At 48.2% G+C, this 22,865-nt stretch overlaps 1 protein-coding gene across 1 annotated transcript in view; it reads left to right on the forward strand.

Moving 5' to 3' along the window:
• The window catches only part of NUP107 (nucleoporin 107), a 394,223-nt gene that overhangs the window by 130,603 nt on the left and 240,755 nt on the right, over positions 1 to 22,865 (forward strand). The gene's annotated exons all lie outside the window — the stretch shown is intronic.

A 22,865-nucleotide genomic window follows, 5' to 3' on the forward strand; every position in this document is an offset into this window, starting at 1 on the left:
TGCCCGTGCATTAAAATAAAAGGACGCAAATAAAAAAAAGTTAATCTAGAAAAGTTCTGAAAGGCTTTGACAATTTTTTTTTATCAATAATCCGATCTCAGAAAACTATTGAATTAAATATTTTATTACTAATTTTATTCATATGATTTTTTAATTACATTTATCACACTTATAAGGTCCAAAAGGCGAAACCTATTGGCTATGCCAATACTTGTTTCTTGAGGTGAGCCAGTCTTAGTTTTTTCCCCTTAGTCCACTGTGTTCTTTCAGTGTTTCTTTTTGTGTACTGCTGTTCTGATTCAAGTATGTGAATTTATGAAAGACCCCAAACTTGAGAAGAAAAAAGTTACTTACATGTAAAGAGAGTTATTCCTGGTATCTCTCACAGATTCATATGCAGCACCTCCCCTCCCCTCCCTTATCCGGACTAAAGGCTCACCTACTTGTGTTCCTTCTTCACAATAGTGCTAAATGAAATCTGAAGGATGTGGACTCAGACTGAAGCTTCTCGTTGGTTGAAATGTTTTTTTTTTTTTTTAAGTGGTTATAGTATTTTACTAAAGAGCCATTCTTAGAGTCTACGCGCTCTGTTTAGTATTGAACTGCTATTGTTATTGCTGATATTATTCCTGTGGTACTCGCAGTTCGACAGTGGGGAGGATTCAAACCTGTGAATTTATGAAAGATACTAATATTGGAAACTGCTATTACAGATAAGTAACTTTTTTTCTTCTCCCTAAAGTACGTCTGGTAATAAGATATTTTTCTAGTTGTATTTCCCATAGCCATATCAGTTTTCTAATAAAGGGGTGCCTCTTCCTACATAATTGGCTTATTTCTTAACACTTAGATTAAAAATGAGTAATTTTTCTCTAGATTCGTGTATGCTAAATCTATAAGAAGTAGTATTGAGGCTGCCCTGACCCTGCACAAAGGGTTTATGCCTTCAAGAAGACAACTGAAGTCATGTGCTGGGGTATCGATCATCCTTTTGTCTGTGCAATAATGTAAAGCAAACACGTCTGTTGCTTCTGCTGCAAAAAACCTGTGGTTAGAAGCCTGACCAACAGCAGAACATCGAGATCTCTTTATTATCCATAAACTGTCCCTTCAAGTTAATTGCAAATTACCAGTATTCACAGAAATCTTCTATCTGACCCTCTTTCGTGCCATCTAGTAATTATTTTTAGCTTAAGGTTTTAAAGTTTAAGCTTGAGTATTTGGCATTGTTTATGAAATTTGGCCCACACGTGTGTGGGTCTACCACTGTACTGCCAATAGTGAATGTTGGTACTCAAGTCCTAAGCAAAGGGTACACAGAAATAATAATACTGGCATATTCAGTGATATTGACTTGTGTTAAGACAGTAAACCACAGAAACGTAGGATGAATAATGCCACATTGAAAGAATTTGTCAAGAATCACAAAAATATTTGTTTACCTATAAAAACTGATATCTGTTAATCTAGATCCTCTTTAGCTTGGAGAATATTAAAATATTGTTACATTTCTATAACTGCTTCTTATATTTTAAGCATGTTTAATTCCAAATGCCCCAGTGTGTAAAGTGCATGGAGCAAGGCTAACGTAAGGGGTTCCATTGCTTCTTGACTCTTGAGAGCATGCTCTGAATCATCCTTCATTATTGGTTAGGTTCAGAAAAATCTTATCTAGTTACGTAAAACATTTTGTTCCTGATCATGATGACACTGACTGTAAACTCCTTTTGTCTTGCACTGCAGACCCTATCTTCATTGTTTTCTGGGGTCGGATTTCACTCTCTCTCTCTCGTTCCCTCTCTCGTGTAAGCCCTGGCATAGGAACTATGGGTGAAAATGTGGCTAAGAGTAGCATTGCTTAGGTCAAGACCAAATGTGATATTTGTATATCCCTGGGGACCATTACAAGACTTTGTCAGGATTGTGTGCAAATGTGAAGGCATCTGGCCCTAACATGGTGCAGTTTACTCTCCAAGGATTGATATTTGGTTCTGCAGCTGAAAATCTGTCCAGCAAACTATACACAGGCTCTCCAAATTTTTGATTTGGATGATTAGCAGGAGCAATCACCCGATAGACCAATTTAAACTATAGTCATTCAGCTTGACAAGGTGTAAACCATAAATGGTTGTTTGTCAAACGTAAATGCAGAGACTGATTCTCTCATCTTGCATCTCTAACCAGGGTCAGTAGCTTTTTCCTTTAAAAATGTCTTCTTATGCTGTTATTAGAGCAGAAGTAAGTTGTCCAGATGTATTTGTTTTTGGTATTAGCTAGGAACATAATTACACATTTAATAAATGCCTGGGCTGTAATTGTTACTTCATGAGGATTGCTGATATTACCCGAAGGCAAATATTTGGCTCTGCAGTTGATGGAGACTACTTCCTGTTTGCTTTCCACTGCTATCAGAGTTGGTGAGACAGTAAAATCATTCAACAAAAACTTTTTTTTTTTTAAACTATGCTGCATTGCACTCTGTTGAACTAGATAAGTGTCCCTGGTGGGGGCATTACATCCTTTATAATCGCCAATACCTTGTCTGAAAAGTTGGCTAAAGTTCTGAGCTGATCAAAGTAACTCTGGCCGCTTAGGAGCACTTAAAAAAAAAAAAAATTAAGATGTTGTCCAGAGACAGCTTCTACCTTGGTCACTGCCCTGTTCCATGCTTGGGAATACTGACTGGAAAATGTATTTTCATAGGTAGGGGAAGTGCAATGTTCGAGGACGAGTCCTTTCAGATCTCTGGTCAGTCATACATTTCACACTGTAAAGGAACACAGGCCACATACGCACGCCCCACACTGAAGTAAATTGTTATACTTGTACCAGAGACAGAAAAGGTACTGACAGAAGTACCACTGGCCACAAGTAGTAATTGACAGGGAATCTTTGCCACAAACTCTAGTGGAGAAATTGTTTTTCGCACACCAAAGGAAACCTATTAAGTCAAAATAGATGGTTGATACACACAGTCTCCCATGACGACTGTTAACAGCTTAACAAAATAAAGTAAACTGCCACCAAACAAAAGATGAGGATATATGCTGCTATTTTACGAATGAGTTCTGCTTCAAAAGAGGACATGAAAGAAGCCACACCAGTTGCAGGGTAGAAAATGTGTATATTTTCTCATACCAGACAAAGGTGGACCACTGCCCCCCCAGTTGAATCTAATCTAATCTAATCATTAATGGATGGGTCGGAACACCTACATTCAAGATAACTGAATACAAAATGTGGTTTCCCTGCTTTAGGGGGTAGAGTTCATGATGAGATCTGCAGGCCACAAATGTACAATTTATCAAAGTTACAAATATCTGTAATTTAAGGAAGTTCACAAACCTTACCAGTAGACTTATTACAATTCTGGGTGACTACTTCATCCCAGGCATTTGAAAAGTGATCACCTGTGGTAGTGGAGCATCTCAAAACAGATGCCATGTGTTTGACCTTTTCTTGAGAGCTGGCCGCCAAAGGGGAAATATCTGAGCAAATTCAACCTGAATGCCACCATGACGATTTACCTAGTTGGGGAATAATACTATCTAATTTAAATGTTTTCTCCAAGTCAACATCCATAATATATGGAAACGAAAACAGATGTTGTGAATATTACATGTCTGGCCAAAGTCTTTCTATCAATTTTTACATTTTAAGTAAAACAACTTTTTATCCAGTATTGGATCTTTCATAAATTCACATGCTTGAATCATCGCCGTCATCGAATTGGGAGTCCCACGGTACATGAAAAAAGCAGTGAGTAAAAAATGTCCATAGGCTATAACGCTAGCGAAATCACACACATAGCCTATCCATTTCCTTTTGTAAAAAAGAACCAAACTTGACTTATGACCCGTCAGGCTCCAGCACCCTCTAGAATATTCCCCAGAGGCTAATTCCCCCAGATTTTCTAATGCATGTCGTGTGAAGGCAGTCTCCCTGAGCTCTGCTCAGTTATTTCCTCTCAAGACAATTTTTTTCTTCCTGAAAAGGCCTTTTCCTCCCTTGTAAGACTTGCGGCAAGAAGAGGCTGCATGTGGATGATCCACATAAGGACTGTTTATATTGCTTGCATCCTGTACATCAGGTAAAAGACTATAAGGTATGCTGCACCTTCTCTGCTAAGACCCTTAGAGACAGAGAAGGAAGGCTGTTAATCTGGTTACAGGCTAAATCCTGTACTTCTGTTGAGAGTGATTCAAAAAGACCTCATAAAAGGTCCAGATCTGCGGACCAGGGGCAGGCTGAGAAATCCAGAAAACATCACAAGACGCACCATAAGGAGGGTGCCAAGAACATACAAAGCTCAATTTAATCTAAGCCATCCTCTTCTCGTCACAAAAAGGAGTCCCGTCACAGTTCTCCTTCTTTAGAGCCTTCCACTTCTAGAAACGTTTCTCTTAAATTCGAGTCGACGATGACACAACCGATGACGACTGTTTCCACAGTCACCGTCTCGTCAACGAGTCCGTCGTCGACATGTTGTAAAGACTCCAATTCCTTCAGTCAGAGTCACGGATAAGTTGCATCCGTCGTTGGAGCTGTTGATGAGAGCTGCTCCAGAAAAGACCTGGTCGTTTAAGGGTATGTCGACGAGAACATCGACGGCAAGGGCACGGTCGTTGACACCATCGTCGACGAGAGTACTGTTGACGATACCGTTGCTGGCGGAAAAAACTATAATGGGACCATCGTTGTCGACGATGCCACTAGTTTCTGTCAGTCAAGGCAGCGTGATCCCTATTTCCTCTGGTTCTCCCGACCTTCAAGCCACAGTGAAAATTACCATGATGTCTAGATCGACTGTTTACCGGGCAGATAAATCACCAAATAAGGTAACAACCTTACTTCCTAGTCATCTGCTAGACTGGGAGGAGTCAGATGAAGGTCCGTTTGGTGATGCCAAGGCAGGTCGCTCCCCCCCATCTGCCACGCAGCCCCCTGTGGGTTGAACCTCCGTTGCCACTTTTGCCGCCTGACTACTCGCTCCGTTTTTTCTATTCCCCTGAGCTTGTGCTTCTGTGCCATTTGTTTTTTCCATTCTGTGCCCCTGTGTTTTGCTTTCTGTACCCCTGTGCTCTGTTGTCCCTTTCCCGCCGTCTTTTCCCGCCGTTTTTTCCCCGGGTTTTCCCCTGGGTTTTTCCCCGGGTTTTCCCTTGCTGCTGAGCCCCTGCTGCCCCGCCCCCTTCACTCCCATTGGCCGCCCGCTCCCACCTCCCAGCTGCTCCTCCCTCCGCCCTCATATGGAGGCCGAGAAGCGGGCGCGCCGCTGGCACGCCGAAGATGCCCCTAAGGCAAGCCCGTCTGCGCCCATCCGCGCCTGGACCGCACCCAGCACCAGAACCCCTGGAACCCGCACCCCCCGCAACGCCAGACTGCACTACGACGCAAGCACCCTCCACACACTCAACACCAGACGAGACCACCCCTGCTACCGGGCCACCCTGAAACGCACCCAGGGGCCTTTCACCTGCCGGAACTGCAGATTCACCAGCATCCAACCCTCCACACCACCAGCCAGAGAACCCAACCACCTCCGCTGCATCCTCCTCAACACCCGCTCCGCTCGCAAGCACGCCATCGAACTTTGGGACCTCCTAGACTCCACTGCCCCTGACGTTGCCTTCCTGACGGAGACCTGGCTGAACGCTACCTCAGCACCAGACATTGTCATAGCCATCCCACAGGGCTACAAGATCTCCCGCAGAGACCGCACCAACGGCGTGGGAGGAGGAATTGCCATCATCCACAAAGACTCCATCAAAATCTCAACGAACACCGATGACACCCTCACCGCCGCCGAGCACATGCACTTCCAGATCCACACCGACCCCAACACCACCCTCAGAGGAACTCTCATCTACAGACCTCCCGGACCCCGCCCACAGTTCAGTGACACCATCGCTGACCTCATCAGCACCCACGCCCTCGCTTCCACGGACTACATCCTCCTCGGGGACCTGAACTTCCACCTCGAGAACAACAACAACGCCAACTCCACCGCCCTGATCGACAACCTCGCCAACCTCGGACTCAAACAGCTAGTAACGACACCCACTTAACGCCGCTGGACACACCCTTGACCCCATCTTCTCCGCAAGCCCCCACGTCTCCTTCAACCACACCACCGAACCACACTGGACCGACCACAGATGCGTCCACTTCACCTTCATCTCCAAGCACACCTGTCGGAAGCTGGAGAAGAAATGGCTCCACGACCGAACACCAGACAACCACACAGCCCTCAAGAGCACCACCCGCAGACATCACCAACTCATCAGGACCGCCAAGAAGACCGCCTTCAAGGACCGCCTAGACAACAACACACACAACACCAAAGAGCTCTTCTGCATCGTGAAAGAACTCTCCAACCCCAGCTCCATCACCAACGACATCCCGCCATCTCAAGACCTGTGCGACTCCCTGGCCACCTTCTTCCACCGCAAGATCACCGACATCCACGACAGCTTCAACCCCGACCCCCCCCTCACCCACCACCGAGTCCACCACCCCTGCGACTACCACTCGCACCAGTCGCCTGACCGTCTGGTCCAGCGTCAGCGACGAAGACACCATCAAAACCATGAACTCCATCCACTCCGGATCCCCATCGGACCCCTGCCCTCACCACGTCTTCAACAAAGCCAGCGCAGCCATCGCGCCCCACCTCCGGAAAACAATCAACTGTTCCTTCGAGACAGCAACCTTCCCAGAAAGCTGGAAGCATGCCAATATCAACGCCCTTCTGAAGAAGCCCAAGGCGGACCCCAAGGACCTCAAGAACTTCCGTCCCATCTCCCTGCTCCCTTTCCCAGCAAAAGTGACCGAGAAGATTGTAAACAAACAGCTAACCCACTACCTCGAAGTCAACAACATCCTGGACCCGTCCCAATCTGGTTTTCGCAGTAACCACAGCACCGAGACCGCCCTCATCGCCGCCACTGACGACATCCGGACCCTGATGGACAAAGGAGAAACAGCTGCCCTCATCCTCCTGGACCTATCAGCAGCCTTTGACACAGTCTGCCACCGCACCCTATCAGCACGCCTCCATGACGCCGGTATCCAAGAGAAGGCCCTGGCCTGGACCACATCCTTCCTCTCCGGCAGAACCCAGAGCGTCCGCCTCCCACCCTTCCGCTCCAAAACGACTGAGATCATCTGCGGCGTCCCACAGGGATCCTCCCTCAGCCCGACACTGTTCAATATCTACATGGCCCCCCTCGCCCACGTCGCACGACAACACAACCTCAACATCATCTCCTACGCACCGCCAAAGCTAACCTCCACCGAGGAATGAAGGCCATAGCCGACTGGATGAAGGACAGCAGACTGAAGCTGAACTCAGACAAGACGGAGGTCCTCATTCCCGGACCCACCCCATCAGCCTGGGACGACTCGTGGTGGCCCACGTCACTAGGCACAGCCCCGGAACCCACGGACCACGCACGCAACCTGGGGGTCATCCTCAACTCCACTCTCTCCATGACCAGGCAAGTCAACGCCGTCTCCGCGTCCTGCTTCAACACCCTCCGTATGCTCCGCAGGATATTCAAATGGATCCCCCTCGACACGAGAAAAAACGTTACCCAGGCCCTCGTAACCAACAGACTCGACTACGGGAACGCCCTCTACTCAGGAACTACAAACAAGCTCCTGAGACGACTCCAACGCATCCAGAACGCCTCGGCCCGACTCATCCTCGATGTCCCCCGCCGCAGCCACATCACACTCCACCTGAGAGGCCTGCACTGGCTCCCCATCAACAAAAGGATCACCTTCAAGCTCCTGATCCACGCACACAAAGCACTGCACAACACCGGACCCACCTACCTCAACAACCGACTCAGCTTCCACACCCCCACCCGAAGCCTCCGCTCAGCCAACCTCGCCCGCGCCACAGTCCCCTGCATCCGAAAAACCACCGCCGGCGGCAGATCCTTCTCCTACCTCGCCGGCAAGACCTGGAACACTCTCCCCACCATCCTACGACAGACCCAGGACCTGCTGGCCTTCAGAAGACTCCTCAAGACCTGGCTCTTCGACCAGTAGCACCCCCCCCCCCCCTCCCCAGCGCCTTGAGACCCTTGCGGGTATGTAGCACGCTTTACAAATGCAGTGATTGATTGATTGATTGACGCACACAGCCCATCCCAGTTACATGTCAAGTATCAGGAGGAGGAAGATGAGGATGAGTACGAACAACAGTATCAATCTTATTATACTCATCAAAGACGCTATTATGAACCTTTACATCAGCCAAGAGACACTGTGCAGATGCCTGCCTCTTTAATTCAAGACTTGTAGTCTATGTTACAGGATTATAAGAGGAGGTTTCCAACCGCAGCTGAGACGCAGCCGCCTCTTCCTTCCTGCTACACCAAGGAGTATACCTCCACCTCCAGCAACTCCCAGGCTTACATCACAGTCTAAAATAGCCGCCTCTCCCAGAGAGGAGGACTTCTCTTCAGAAGATGAAGGAGAAGGAGAGATTTCAACACCACAACAACCTAACAATGAATGGGATGAATATTTAGCTTCTACTCCATCACCACCACCACCTACTCGTCAATCAGATTCTCCACTGGAGGATATAGGAGGTTTTCATAATCTAATGGATCGAGCGGCCACACGGTTTCATTTACCAACTTCTGTCTCAGTCTGAATGCTTTCTCCATTACCTTAAAGAAAAGGCAAGAAAGTTGGTGAGGGCAATTCCAATCATAGACTTTATTTGGAGTGAAGGCATTCAAATTATGGAGAATCCAGCCACTGTTCCACAAAAGCTGGATAAAAAGTACAAGGCTACACAGGACTCTCCAGTGTGTTTGACAGGACATCCAAAGCCAGATTTGTTCCTTTCTCAAGCTGCCCAAAAGCATTCAAAGAATCCGTTGACACCTAGATCTGCTCCTCCAGATAAGGAAGGCAGGGCCTGGACAACATGGGCAAGAGATTCTCGGCCATGTCAGCCAAAATTGTCTGTGCAGTCAACTCTTTAGCGTTTTTGGGTCGCTATAATCGCCAGATGTGGTCTGACATGAACGCCTTCCTAGAGCTCATTCCTGAGGACAAACAACCCGAGGCACGTAAAATTCTGCAGGAAAACGTACTTCAGAAGAGATCATTGACCGCGCTCTAGATATAGCCTCCACATGCTTTAATCAGCTGGCAGGAGCAGCTGTACTGCGCCGTCAGGGATGGTTGAAAGTAACTTCTTTCAGGCCAGAGGTTCAGTCCCGGATATTAGATATGCCCTATGATGAAAAACTCTATTTGGCAAGCATATAGATGACGCCTAACAGGCCATCAAGACGGCCTAGCTCGTTCTCTGGGTACCTTGCAGTACAGGAAACAGCCCTTTTGGGGAGCAATAGGTAGGGGTTTCTTTACGTTTCGTGGCTCCTACCATAGGCAGTACCAACAGCCTCAATATAGAGCGGCCATCAACAGACATACAGGCAACCATCCACAGCCTCCTACATCAGAAAGGGTAGGAGAAGGAAACAGTGCTCTCAAATCCAGGATCAACCTCGCAAGCAGTGATCCTTGTCTGGCACCGGCTACGCTTCCATATTTTTCACAATTCCATCAAGTGGGAGCGAACATCTCGAACTATCTTCAGATTTGGAAAACATAACATCGGACGAATGGGTGCTGGATATAGTGCCTCAAGGTCATGCACTGGAATTTGTAAAAAAAAAAAAAAAAAAAAACACTACCACCCGCCGGGAAATTTGCAACTACTTAATCTTCACTTGCTTCAGCAAGAGGTTTTCCTAATGCTCTCCAAGGGGGTGATAGAAGAGGTCCCTGTGCAACAGAGGGGACTCTGATTCTTTTCCTGGATCTTTCTAATACGGAAAAAGTCAGGGGAATGGAGATGTAGGAAGTTGGCTCTGTATGTGCTATTTCAAAGTAAGGAATAGCATGCACCGAGTCCAAGGGTTCCCCTTAGAGGTAAAATAGTGGTAGAAATAGATAATACTAATGCTCTATTTTGTGGTAGTGTGGTCGAGCAGTAGGCTTATCCAAGGAGTAGTGTTAAGCATTTGTTGTACATACACATAGACAATAAATGAGGTACACACACTCAGAGACAAATCCAGCCAATAGGTTTTTGTATAGAAAAATATATTTTCTTAGTTTATTTTAAGAACCACAGGTTCAAATTCTACATGTAATATCTCATTCGAAAGGTATTGCAGGTAAGTACTTTAGGAACTTCAAATCATCAAAATTGCATGTATATTTTTCAAGTTATTCACAAATAGCTGTTTTAAAAGTGGACACAGTGCAATTTTCACAGTTCCTAGGGGAGGTAAGTATTTGTTAGGTTAACCAGGTAAGTAAGACACTTACAGGGCTTAGTTCTTGGTCCAAGGTAGCCCACCGTTGGGGGTTCAGAGCAACCCCAAAGTCACCACACCAGCAGCTCAGGGCCGGTCAGGTGCAGAGTTCAAAGTGGTGCCCAAAACACATAGGCTAGAATGGAGAGAAGGGGGTGCCCCGGTTCCGGTCTGCTTGCAGGTAAGTACCCGCGTCTTCGGAGGGCAGACCAGGGGGGTTTTGTAGGGCACCGGGGGGGACACAAGCCCACACAGAAATTTCACCCTCAGCAACGCGGGGGCGGCCGGGTGCAGTGTAGAAACGAGCGTCGGGTTCGCAATGTTAGTCTATGAGAGATCTCGGGATCTCTTCAGCGCTGCAGGCAGGCAAGGGGGGGATTCCTCGGGGAAACCTCCACTTGGGCAAGGGAGAGGGACTCCTGGGGGTCACTTCTCCAGTGAAAGTCCGGTCCTTTAGGTCCTGGGGGCTGCGGGTGCAGGGTCTCTCCCAGGCGTCGGGACTTTAGGTTCAAAGAGTCGCGGTCAGGGGAAGCCTCGGGATTCCCTCTGCAGGCGGCGCTGTGGGGGCTCAGGGGGGACAGGTTTTGGTACTCACAGTCTTAGAGTAGTCCTGGGGTCCCTCCTGAGGTGTTGGATCGCCACCAGCCGAGTCGGGGTCGCCGGGTGCAGTGTTGCAAGTCTCACGCTTCTTGCGGGGAACTTGCAGGGTTCTTTAAAGCTGCTGGAAACAAAGTTGCAGCTTTTCTTGGAGCAGGTCCGCTGTCCTCGGGAGTTTCTTGTCTTTCCGAAGCAGGGGCAGTCCTCAGAGGATGTCGAGGTCGCTGGTCCCTTTGGAAGGCGTCGCTGGAGCAGGATCTTTGGAAGGCAGGAGACAGGCCGGTGAGTTTCTGGAGCCAAGGCAGTTGTCGTCTTCTGGTCTTCCGCTGCAGGGGTTTTCAGCTGGGCAGTCCTTCTTCTTGTAGTTGCAGGAATCTAATTTTCTAGGGTTCAGGGTAGCCCTTAAATACTAAATTTAAGGGCGTGTTTAGGTCTGGGGGGTTAGTAGCCAATGGCTACTAGCCCTGAGGGTGGGTACACCCTCTTTGTGCCTCCTCCCAAGGGGAGGGGGTCACAATCCTAACCCTATTGGGGGAATCCTCCATCTGCAAGATGGAGGATTTCTAAAAGTTAGTCACTTCAGCTCAGGACACCTTAGGGGCTGTCCTGACTGGCCAGTGACTCCTCCTTGTTTTTCTCATTATTTTCTCCGGCCTTGCCGCCAAAAGTGGGGCCTGGCCGGAGGGGGCGGGCAACTCCACTAGCTGGAGTGTCCTGCTGGGTTGGCACAAAGGAGGTGAGCCTTTGAGGCTCACCGCCAGGTGTGACAATTCCTGCCTGGGGGAGGTGTTAGCATCTCCACCCAGTGCAGGCTTTGTTACTGGCCTCAGAGTGACAAAGGCACTCTCCCCATGGGGCCAGCAACATGTCTCGGTTTGTGGCAGGCTGCTAAAACTAGTCAGCCTACACAGATAGTCGGTTAAGTTTCAGGGGGCACCTCTAAGGTGCCCTCTGGGGTGTATTTTACAATAAAATGTACACTGGCATCAGTGTGCATTTATTGTGCTGAGAAGTTTGATACCAAACTTCCCAGTTTTCAGTGTAGCCATTATGGTGCTGTGGAGTTCGTGTTTGACGGACTCCCAGACCATATACTCTTATGGCTACCCTGCACTTACAATGTCTACGGTTTTGTTTAGACACTGTAGGGGTACCATGCTCATGCACTGGTACCCTCACCTATGGTATAGTGCACCCTGCCTTAGGGCTGTAAGGCCTGCTAGAGGGGTGTCTTACCTATACTGCATAGGCAGTGAGAGGCTGGCATGGCACCCTGAGGGGAGTGCCATGTCGACTTACTCGTTTTGTCCTCACTAGCACACACAAGCTGGCAAGCAGAGTGTCTGTGCTGAGTGAGAGGTCTCCAGGGTGGCATAAGACATGCTGCAGCCCTTAGAGACCTTCCTTGGCATCAGGGCCCTTGGTACTAGAAGTACCAGTTACAAGGGACTTATCTGGATGCCAGGGTCTGCCAATTGTGGATACAAAAGTACAGGTTAGGGAAAGAACACTGGTGCTGGGGCCTGGTTAGCAGGCCTCAGCACACTTTCAATTGTAAACATAGCATCAGCAAAGGCAAAAAGTCAGGGGGCAACCATGCCAAGGAGGCATTTCCTTACAGGAGACCAATCCTAGACCTCAGAAAATTGACAAGTTTCTAAGGGAACAATCCTTTTGTATGATCACGCTGTCGGATATCCTGCACCTTCTGAACACTGGAGAGTACATGAAATTATTGGATCTCCAGTATGCCTATTTCCACATACCGATACATGTAAAGCATCGCAAATATCTCTGCTTCACTGTGGCTGGTGCCCATTATTAATTCAAAATCCTTTCATTCGGTTTAAAGTGAGCGCCAAGAATCTTCACAAAATGCCTCGCTCTGATAGAAGCTTTCCTTCGCAACAAGGGTTTTCAAGTCTTCCCATATCTGGATGACTGGCAGATAAAGGCTCTACATCACAGCTACTAAGGCTACCAATGCCTGCCTAGGACTTTTTCACAATCTAGGTCTAACAGGAAACTTCCAAAAATTGTTCACTCTTCCGGCAAGATAGTCTTCTTGCGTGCAGAACTCGACACCATCAAGAGTAAGGCTTATCTTTCACAGGCACGGCAGCAGGAACTGACCATCATGGCTATCAAGGTCGCAAAAAGAAGGTCCGTTTCAGTACGAATGTTCAAGTCACTCCTAGGCATGATTTCCTCTTCAATCACCTTAGTCCACCTAGCAAGGTTGAAAATGTGACCATTACAGGAGGAATTACAGCTACAATGGACCCAATCTCAAGGGTCCTTTGAGGATTCAATCAGTAATACACCAAGGATGGTGGGGACTCTGCGGTAGTGGCCCCAGACCGACCATCTCTCTAAGGGATTGACCTTTCTAACTCCAATGACAGATTTCATCACAGCGACGCTTCATTGGAGGGCTAGGGAGGTCATCTGCAAGACGTGCATTCAAGGGAAATGGTCGCGCGCGCAGAGGAGACTGCACACAGGCAATATTTCTTACGCTCAAAGCGTTCTTTACGCGAATTTCAGGATCTTCAGTGTTGGTCCACACAGACAACACAACAAGCATGTTCTACATTAACAAGCAAGTACGAACCAGATCTTTTTCCCTCTCAAGAGAAGCCTAATCTCTGTGGGAATGGCTCACAATTCATAAGATTTGTCAGAGAGTGGAACACCTTCCAGGTATCAACAACGCCGTAGCGGACTCTCTCAGCAGGATGGACGACAACTGCCACGAATGGGAACTCGATCAGAGGGAGTTAGACAACATCTTTTGATGCTGGGGATGGCCAACCCTGGATCTATTTGCCACCAATCAGAACACCAAATGCCAATTTTACGCCAGTCGATACCCACTCACAAGGTCGTGGGGGAATGCTCTTCCGATGCGATGGTCTGGGATCTTTGCATGCGCTTTTCCCCCCTTTCCATTGAGCCCCAGGCTTCTGAAGAAGGTGAAGTCAGAGTGTTGCAAGCTCATCACCCAGGTGGCCCAGACAGTGTGGTACACGGAACTCCTTCTCCTGTCCATGGCCAATCCCTTATGTCTTCCCTGCAAGCACGACCTTCTAACGAAGAGTCAAGGTCAGATATTTTATCTAGATCCAGCATCTCTCTAATTGCACGCATGGCTCCTGAATTCCAGGGCATGAGCATTGATGAAGAATGCAAAGTAATCTTGTCTAGGGCACGAGCTGACAGTACAAACAGGACTTACAGGCTCAAATGGAAGAGGTTTTGTATCTGGTGCCATCAAAACAATTTGCGTCCGTTAAAGTTCTTGCCAGAGCAAATTATATCATACCTCCTCGCTCTATCAAAGGCTGGGCTTGGTCATGCATCTGTTAAGGTCCATTTTGCAGCTATATCATCTTATAGATGCTATGCGGATATGCCCTCCCTTGGTTCATCCAGACTAATCAAACAGTTTATGAAGGGTCTGTTTCGCACTTTCCCTCCGGTGCGACCACCTCCGCCCCAATGGCATTAAAACGTAGTTCTTTCACAATTAATGAAAGCCCCGTTCGAACCTATTCACAGAGCGGAGCTGAAATATATTACATGGAAGGTAGCAACTCTACTTGCTCTTACGTCCACGAGAAGAGTCCGTGATATACAGGCCTTTACCACTAAGGAACCTTACCTTATTTTTTCAGACAACTTTGTTCTTCTTAGAACAAACCCAAGATACATCCCTAAGGTGCCTTCATCTTTTCATTTGAACGAACCAGTGATATTAAGAACCTTCTTCCTGAATCCATCAACAGTGGCAGAAAGGACTTTTCACACACTGGATGTCAAACAGTGCTTGAAGTTCTACCTTCAGTGTACTAAACAGCTCCGGAAGACAAACCAGCTATTAGTCTCATATGCCCAAAGTCATCAGGGTACAGGAGTTACTAAGTGTAAGGAAATGCCTCCTTGGCATGGTTGCCCCCTGACTTTTGCCTTTGCTGATGCTATGTTTACAATTGAAAGTGTGCTGAGGCCTGCTAACCAGGCCCCAGCACCAGTGTTCTTTCCCTAACCTGTACTTTTGTATCCACAATTGGCAGACCCTGGCATCCAGATAAGTCCCTTGTAACTGGTACTTCTAGTACCAAGGGCCCTGATGCCAAGGAAGGTCTCTAAGGGCTGCAGCATGTCTTATGCCACCCTGGAGACCTCTCACTCAGCACAGACACACTGCTTGCCAGCTTGTGTGTGCTAGTGAGGACAAAACGAGTAAGTCGACATGGCACTCCCCTCAGGGTGCCATGCCAGCCTCTCACTGCCTATGCAGTATAGGTAAGACACCCCTCTAGCAGGCCTTACAGCCCTAAGGCAGGGTGCACTATACCATAGGTGAGGGTACCAGTGCATGAGCATGGTCCCCCTACAGTGTCTAAACAAAACCTTAGACATTGTAAGTGCAGGGTAGCCATAAGAGTATATGGTCTGGGAGTTTGTCAAACACGAACTCCACAGCACCATAATGACTACACTGAAAACTGGGAAGTTTGGTATCAAACTTCTCAGCACAATAAATGCACACTGATGCCAGTGTACATTTTATTGTAAAATACACCCCAGAGGGCACCTTAGAGGTGCCCCCTGAAACTTAACCGACTATCTGTGTAGGCTGACTAGTTTTAGCAGCCTGCCACAAACCGAGACATGTTGCTGGCCCCATGGGGAGAGTGCCTTTGTCACTCTGAGGCCAGTAACAAAGCCTGCACTGGGTGGAGATGCTAACACCTCCCCCAGGCAGGAATTGTCACACCTGGCGGTGAGCCTCAAAGGCTCACCTCCTTTGTGCCAACCCAGCAGGACACTCCAGCTAGTGGAGTTGCCCGCCCCCTCCGGCCAGGCCCCACTTTTGGCGGCAAGGCCGGAGAAAATAATGAGAAAAACAAGGAGGAGTCACTGGCCAGTCAGGACAGCCCCTAAGGTGTCCTGAGCTGAGGTGACTCTAACTTCTAGAAATCCTCCATCTTGCAGATGGAGGATTCCCCCAATAGGGTTAGGATTGTGACCCCCTCCCCTTGGGAGGAGGCACAAAGAGGGTGTACCCACCCTCAGGGCTAGTAGCCATTGGCTACTAACCCCCCAGACCTAAACACGCCCTTAAATTTAGTATTTAAGGGCTACCCTGAACCCTAGAAAATCAGATTCCTGCAACTACAAGAAGAAGGACTGCCTAGCTGAAAACCCCTGCAGAGGAAGACCAGAAGACGACAACTGCCTTGGCTCCAGAAACTCACCGGCCTGTCTCCTGCCTTCCAAAGATCCTGCTCCAGCGACGCCTTCCAAAGGGACCAGCGACCTCGACATCCTCTGAGGACTGCCCCTGCTTCGAAAAGACAAGAAACTCCCGAGGACAGCAGACCTGCTCCAAGAAAAGCTGCAACTTTGTTTCCAGCAGCTCTAAAGAACCCGGCAAGCTCCCCGCAAGAAGCGTGAGACTTGCAACACTGCACCCGGCGACCCCGACTCGGCTGGTGGCGATCCAACACCTCAGGAGGGACCCCAGGACTACTCTGATACTGTGAGTACCAAAACCTGTCCCCCCTGAGCCCCCACAGCGCCGCTTGCAGAGGGAATCCCGAGGCTTCCCCTGACCGCGACTCTTTGAACCTAAAGTCCCGACGCCTGGGAAAGACCCTGCACCCGCAGCCCCCAGGACCTGAAGGACCGGACTTTCACTGGAGAAGTGACCCCCAGGAGTCCCTCGCCCTTGCCCAAGTGGAGGTTTCCCCGAGGAATCCCCCCCTTGCCTGCCTGCAGCGCTGAAGAGATCCCGAGATCTCTCATAGACTAACATTGCGAACCCGACGCCTGTTCCTACACTGCACCCGGCCGCCCCCGCGCTGCTGAGGGTGAAATTTCTGTGTGGACTTGTGTCCCCCCCCCGGTGCCCTACAAAACCCCCCTGGTCTGCCCTCCGAAGACGCGGGTACTTACCTGCAAGCAGACCGGAACCGGGGCACCCCCTTCTCTCCATTCTAGCCTATATGTTTTGGGCACCACTTTGAACTCTGCACCTGACCGGCCCTGAGCTGCTGGTGTGGTGACTTTGGGGTTGCTCTGAACCCCCAACGGTGGGCTACCTTGGACCAAGAACTGAACCCTGTAAGTGTCTTACTTACCTGGTAAAACTAACAAAAACTTACCTCCCCCAGGAACTGTGAAAATTGCACTAAGTGTCCACTTTTAAAACAGCTATTTGTCAATAACTTGAAAAGTATACATGCAATTTTGATGATTTGAAGTTCCTAAAGTACTTACCTGCAATACCTTTCGAATGAGATATTACATGTAGAATTTGAACCTGTGGTTCTTAAAATAAACTAAGAAAAGATATTTTTCTATATAAAAACCTATTGGCTGGATTTGTCTCTGAGTGTGTGTACCTCATTTATTGTCTATGTGTATGTACAACAAATGCTTAACACTACTCCTTGGATAAGCCTACTGCTCGACCACACTACCACAAAATAGAGCATTAGTATTATCTATTTTTACCACTATTTTACCTCTAAGGGGAACCCTTGGACTCTGTGCATGCTATTCCTTACTTTGAAATAGTACATACAGAGCCAACTTCCTACATTGGTGGATCAGCGGTGGGGTACAAGACTTTGCATTTGCTGGACTACTCAGCCAATACCTGATCACACGACAAATTCCAAAATTGTCATTAGAAATTGATTTTTGCAATTTGAAAAGTTTTCTAAATTCTTAAAAGACCTGCTAGGGCCTTGTGTTAGATCCTGTTTAGCATTTCTTTTAGAGTTTAAAAGTTTGTAAAAGTTTGAATTAGATTCTAGAACCAGTTGTAGATTCTTAAAAAGTATTCCAACTTTTAGAAGCAAAATGTCTAGCACAGATGTGACTGTGGTGGAACTCGACACCACACCTTACCTCCATCTTAAGATGAGGGAGCTAAGGTCACTCTGTAAAATAAAGAAAATAACAATGGGCCCCAAACCTACCAAAATACAGCTCCAGGAGCTTTTGGCAGAGTTTGAAAAGGCCAACCCCTCTGAGGGTGGCAACTCAGAGGAAGAGGATAGTGACTTGGAGGACAATTCCCCCCTACCAGTCCTATCTAGGGAGAACAGGGTCCCTCAAACCCTGACTCCTAAAATAATAGTCAGAGATGCTGGTTCCCTCACAGGAGAGACCAACACCTCTGAAATCACTGAGGATAGCCCCAGTGAAGAGGACATCCAGTTAGCCAGGATGGCCAAAAGATTGGCTTTGGAAAGACAGATCCTAGCCATAGAGAGGGAAAGACAAGAGATGGGCCTAGGACCCATCAATGGTGGCAGCAATATACATAGGGTCAGAGATTCTCCTGACATGTTAAAAATCCCCAAAGGGATTGTGACAAAATTTGAAGATGGTGATGACATCACCAAGTGGTTCACAGCTTTTGAGAGGGCTTGTGTAACCAGAAAAGTGAACAGATCTCACTGGGGTGCTCTCCTTTGGGAAATGTTCACTGGAAAGTGTAGGGATAGACTCCTCACACTCTCTGGACAAGATGCAGAATCTTATGACCTCATGAAGGGTACCCTGATTGAGGGCTTTGGATTCTCCACTGAGGAGTATAGGATTAGATTCAGGGGGGCTCAAAAATCCTCGAGCCAGACCTGGGTTGACTTTGTAGACTACTCAGTGAAAACACTAGATGGTTGGATTCAAGGCAGTGGTGTAAGTAATTATGATGGGCTGTACAATTTATTTGTGAAAGAACACCTGTTAAGTAATTGTTTCAATGATAAACTGCATCAGCATCTGGTAGACCTAGGACCAATTTCTCCCCAAGAATTGGGAAAGAAGGCGGACCATTGGGTCAAGACAAGGGTGTCCAAGACTTCAACAGGGGGTGACCAAAAGAAAGGGGTCACAAAGACTCCCCAGGGGAAGGGTGATGAGACAACCAAAACTAAAAATAGTAAAGAGTCTTCTACAGGCCCCCAAAAACCTGCACAGGAGGGTGGGCCCAGAGCCTCTTCACAAAACAATGGGTACAAGGGTAAAAACTTTGATCCCAAAAAGGCCTGGTGTCATAGCTGTAAACAGCATGGACACCAAACTGGAGACAAGGCCTGTCCCAAGAAAGGTTCCACTCCAAACTCCCATCCAGGTAACACTGGTATGGCTAGTCTCCAAGTGGGATCAACAGTGTGCCCAGAGCAAATCAGGGTCCACACTGAAGCTACTCTAGTTTCTGAGGGTGGGGTGGATTTAGCCACACTAGCTGTCTGGCCGCCTAACATGCAAAAATACAGACAGCAACTCTTAATTAATGGGACTAGAATAGAGGGCCTGAGGGATACAGGTGCCAGTGTCACCATGGTGACAGAGAAACTGGTTTCCCCTGGCCAATACCTGACTGGAAAAACTTACACAGTCACCAACGCTGACAATCAGAGAAAAGTACATCCCATGGCAATGGTTACTTTAGAATGGGGAGGGGTCAATGGCCTGAAACAGGTGGTGGTCTCCTCAAACATCCCAGTGGACTGTCTGCTTGGAAATGACCTGGAGTCCTCAGCATGGGCTGAGGTAGAACTAAAAACCCATGCAGCAATGCTGGGTATCCCTGAACTGGTGTGTGTGAAAACAAGAGCACAGTGCAAGGCACAGGGTGAACAAGTAGAGCTGGAGTCTGGAAGAATGGCCCAGCCTACCAAGAGGAAAGGAAAGTCAGTTGGGAAACCAACTGCAACACAGCAAAAGAAAGGGAACCTCTCTTCTCAGGAAGAAGTTCTGCCCTCTGAGGGAACTGAGCCTTTGGAGCTTGAACCTTATCAGGTTGAGCTCTTAGGCCCAGGGGGACCCTCAAGGGAGGAGCTGTGTAAGGGACAAGAAACCTGTCCCTCTCTTGAAGGCCTTAGGCAGCAAGCTGCTGAAGAGTCCAAAGGCAAGAAAAATGGAACGCATAGGGTCTATTGGGAAGATGGACTCCTGTACACTGAGGCCAGAGACCCCAAACCTGGTGCCACTAGGAGAGTGGTAGTGCCTCAGCTGTTCAGGAAGTTCATCCTAACATTGGCCCATGACATTCCCCTTGCTGGACATTTGGGACAAACCAAGACGTGGGAGAGGTTAGTCAACCACTTCTACTGGCCCAATATGTCCAACATGGTTAAGGAGTTTTGCCTCTCCTGCCCCACCTGTCAAGCCAGTGGTAAGACAGGTGGGCACCCAAAGGCCCCCCTCATTCCACTTCCAGTGGTGGGGGTGCCCTTTGAAAGAGTGGGTGTGGACATAGTTGGTCCACTAGAACCTCCCACAGCCTCAGGAAATATGTATATCCTGGTAGTAGTGGATCATGCTACCAGGTATCCTGAAGCTATTCCCCTTAGGTCGACTACTGCCCCTGCAGTAGCCAAGGCCCTCATTGGTATCTTTACCAGAGTGGGTTTCCCTAAGGAGGTGGTGTCTGACAGAGGTACCAACTTCATGTCAGCATACCTAAAGCACATGTGGAATGAGTGTGGAGTGACTTATAAATTCACTACACCATACCATCCCCAAACTAATGGCTTGGTTGAGAGATTCAACAAGACATTAAAAGGCATGATCATGGGGCTCCCAGAAAAGCTCAAAAGGAGATGGGATGTCCTCTTGCCATGTCTGCTTTTCGCTTACAGAGAGGTGCCACAGAAGGGAGTAGGATTCTCACCCTTTGAACTTCTGTTTGGTCATCCTGTAAGGGGACCACTTGCCCTGGTTAAAGAAGGCTGGGAGAGACCTCTCCATGAGCCTAAACAGGACATAGTGGACTATGTACTTGGCCTTCGCTCTAGAATGGCAGAGTACATGGAAAAGGCAACCAAAAACCTTGAGGCCAGCCAACAGCTCCAGAAGTTTTGGTATGACCAAAAGGCTGCACTGGTTGAGTTCCAACCAGGGCAGAAAGTCTGGGTTCTGGAGCCTGTGGCTCCCAGGGCACTCCAGGACAAATGGAGTGGCCCTTACCCAGTGCTAGAAAGGAAGAGTCAGGTCACCTACCTGGTGGACCTGGACACAAGCAGGAGCCCCAAGAGGGTGATCCATGTGAACCGCCTTAAGCTCTTCCATGACAGGGCTGATGTGAATCTGTTGATGGTAACAGATGAGGATCAGGAGGCAGAGAGTGAACCTCTCCCTGATCTTCTGTCATCAGACCCAAAAGATGGCACAGTAGATGGAGTGATCTACTCAGACACCCTCTCTGGCCAACAGCAAGCTGATTGTAGGAGAGTCCTACAACAGTTTCCTGAACTCTTCTCCTTAACCCCTGGTCAGACACACCTGTGTACCCATGATGTGGACACAGGAGACAGCATGCCTGTCAAAAACAAAATCTTTAGACAGTCTGACCATGTTAAGGAAAGCATCAAGGTGGAAGTCCACAAGATGCTGGAATTGGGAGTAATTGAGCGCTCTGACAGCCCCTGGGCTAGCCCAGTGGTCTTAGTCCCCAAACCTCACACCAAAGATGGAAAGAAAGAGATGAGGTTTTGTGTGGACTACAGAGGGCTCAATTCTGTCACCAAGACAGATGCCCATCCAATTCCAAGAGCTGATGAGCTCATTGATAAATTAGGTGCTGCCAAATTTCTAAGTACCTTTGACTTGACAGCAGGGTACTGGCAAATAAAAATGGCACCTGGAGCAAAAGAAAAGACAGCATTCTCCACACCTGATGGGCATTATCAGTTTACTGTTATGCCCTTTGGTTTAAAGAATGCCCCTGCCACCTTCCAAAGGTTGGTGAATCAAGTCCTTGCTGGCTTGGAGTCCTTTAGCACAGCTTATCTTGATGATATTGCTGTCTTTAGCTCCACCTGGCAGGATCACCTGGTCCACCTGAAGAAGGTTTTGAAGGCTCTGCAATCTGCAGGCCTCTCTATCAAGGCATCCAAATGCCAGATAGGGCAGGGAACTGTGGTTTACTTGGGCCACCTTGTAGGTGGAGGCCAAGTTCAGCCACTCCAACCCAAGATCCAGACTATTCTGGACTGGGTAGCTCCAAAAACCCAGACTCAAGTCAGGGCATTCCTTGGCTTGACTGGGTATTACAGGAGGTTTGTGAAGGGATATGGATCCATTGTGACAGCCCTCACTGAACTCACCTCCAAGAAAATGCCCAAGAAAGTGAACTGGACTGTGGAATGCCAACAGGCCTTTGACACCCTGAAACAAGCAATGTGCTCAGCACCAGTTCTCAAAGCTCCAGATTATTCTAAGCAGTTCATTGTGCAGACTGATGCCTCTGAACATGGGATAGGGGCAGTTTTGTCCCAAACAAATGATGATGGCCTTGACCAGCCTGTTGCTTTCATTAGCAGGAGGTTACTCCCCAGGGAGCAGCGTTGGAGTGCCATTGAGAGGGAGGCCTTTGCTGTGGTTTGGTCCCTGAAGAAGCTGAGACCATACCTCTTTGGGACTCACTTCCTAGTTCAAACTGACCACAGACCTCTCAAATGGCTGATGCAAATGAAAGGTGAAAATCCTAAACTGTTGAGGTGGTCCATCTCCCTACAGGGAATGGACTTTATAGTGGAACACAGACCTGGGACTGCCCATGCCAATGCAGATGGCCTTTCCAGGTTCTTCCACTTAGAAAATGAAGACTCTCTTGGGAAAGGTTAGTCTCATCCTCTTTCGTTTGGGGGGGGGTTGTGTAAGGAAATGCCTCCTTGGCATGGTTGCCCCCTGACTTTTTGCCTTTGCTGATGCTATGTTTACAATTGAAAGTGTGCTGAGGCCTGCTAACCAGGCCCCAGCACCAGTGTTCTTTCCCTAACCTGTACTTTTGTATCCACAATTGGCAGACCCTGGCATCCAGATAAGTCCCTTGTAACTGGTACTTCTAGTACCAAGGGCCCTGATGCCAAGGAAGGTCTCTAAGGG

Source organism: Pleurodeles waltl, chromosome 4_1, assembly GCF_031143425.1.
Source record: "Pleurodeles waltl isolate 20211129_DDA chromosome 4_1, aPleWal1.hap1.20221129, whole genome shotgun sequence".
Taxonomy (NCBI): Eukaryota; Metazoa; Chordata; class Amphibia; order Caudata; family Salamandridae; genus Pleurodeles; species Pleurodeles waltl.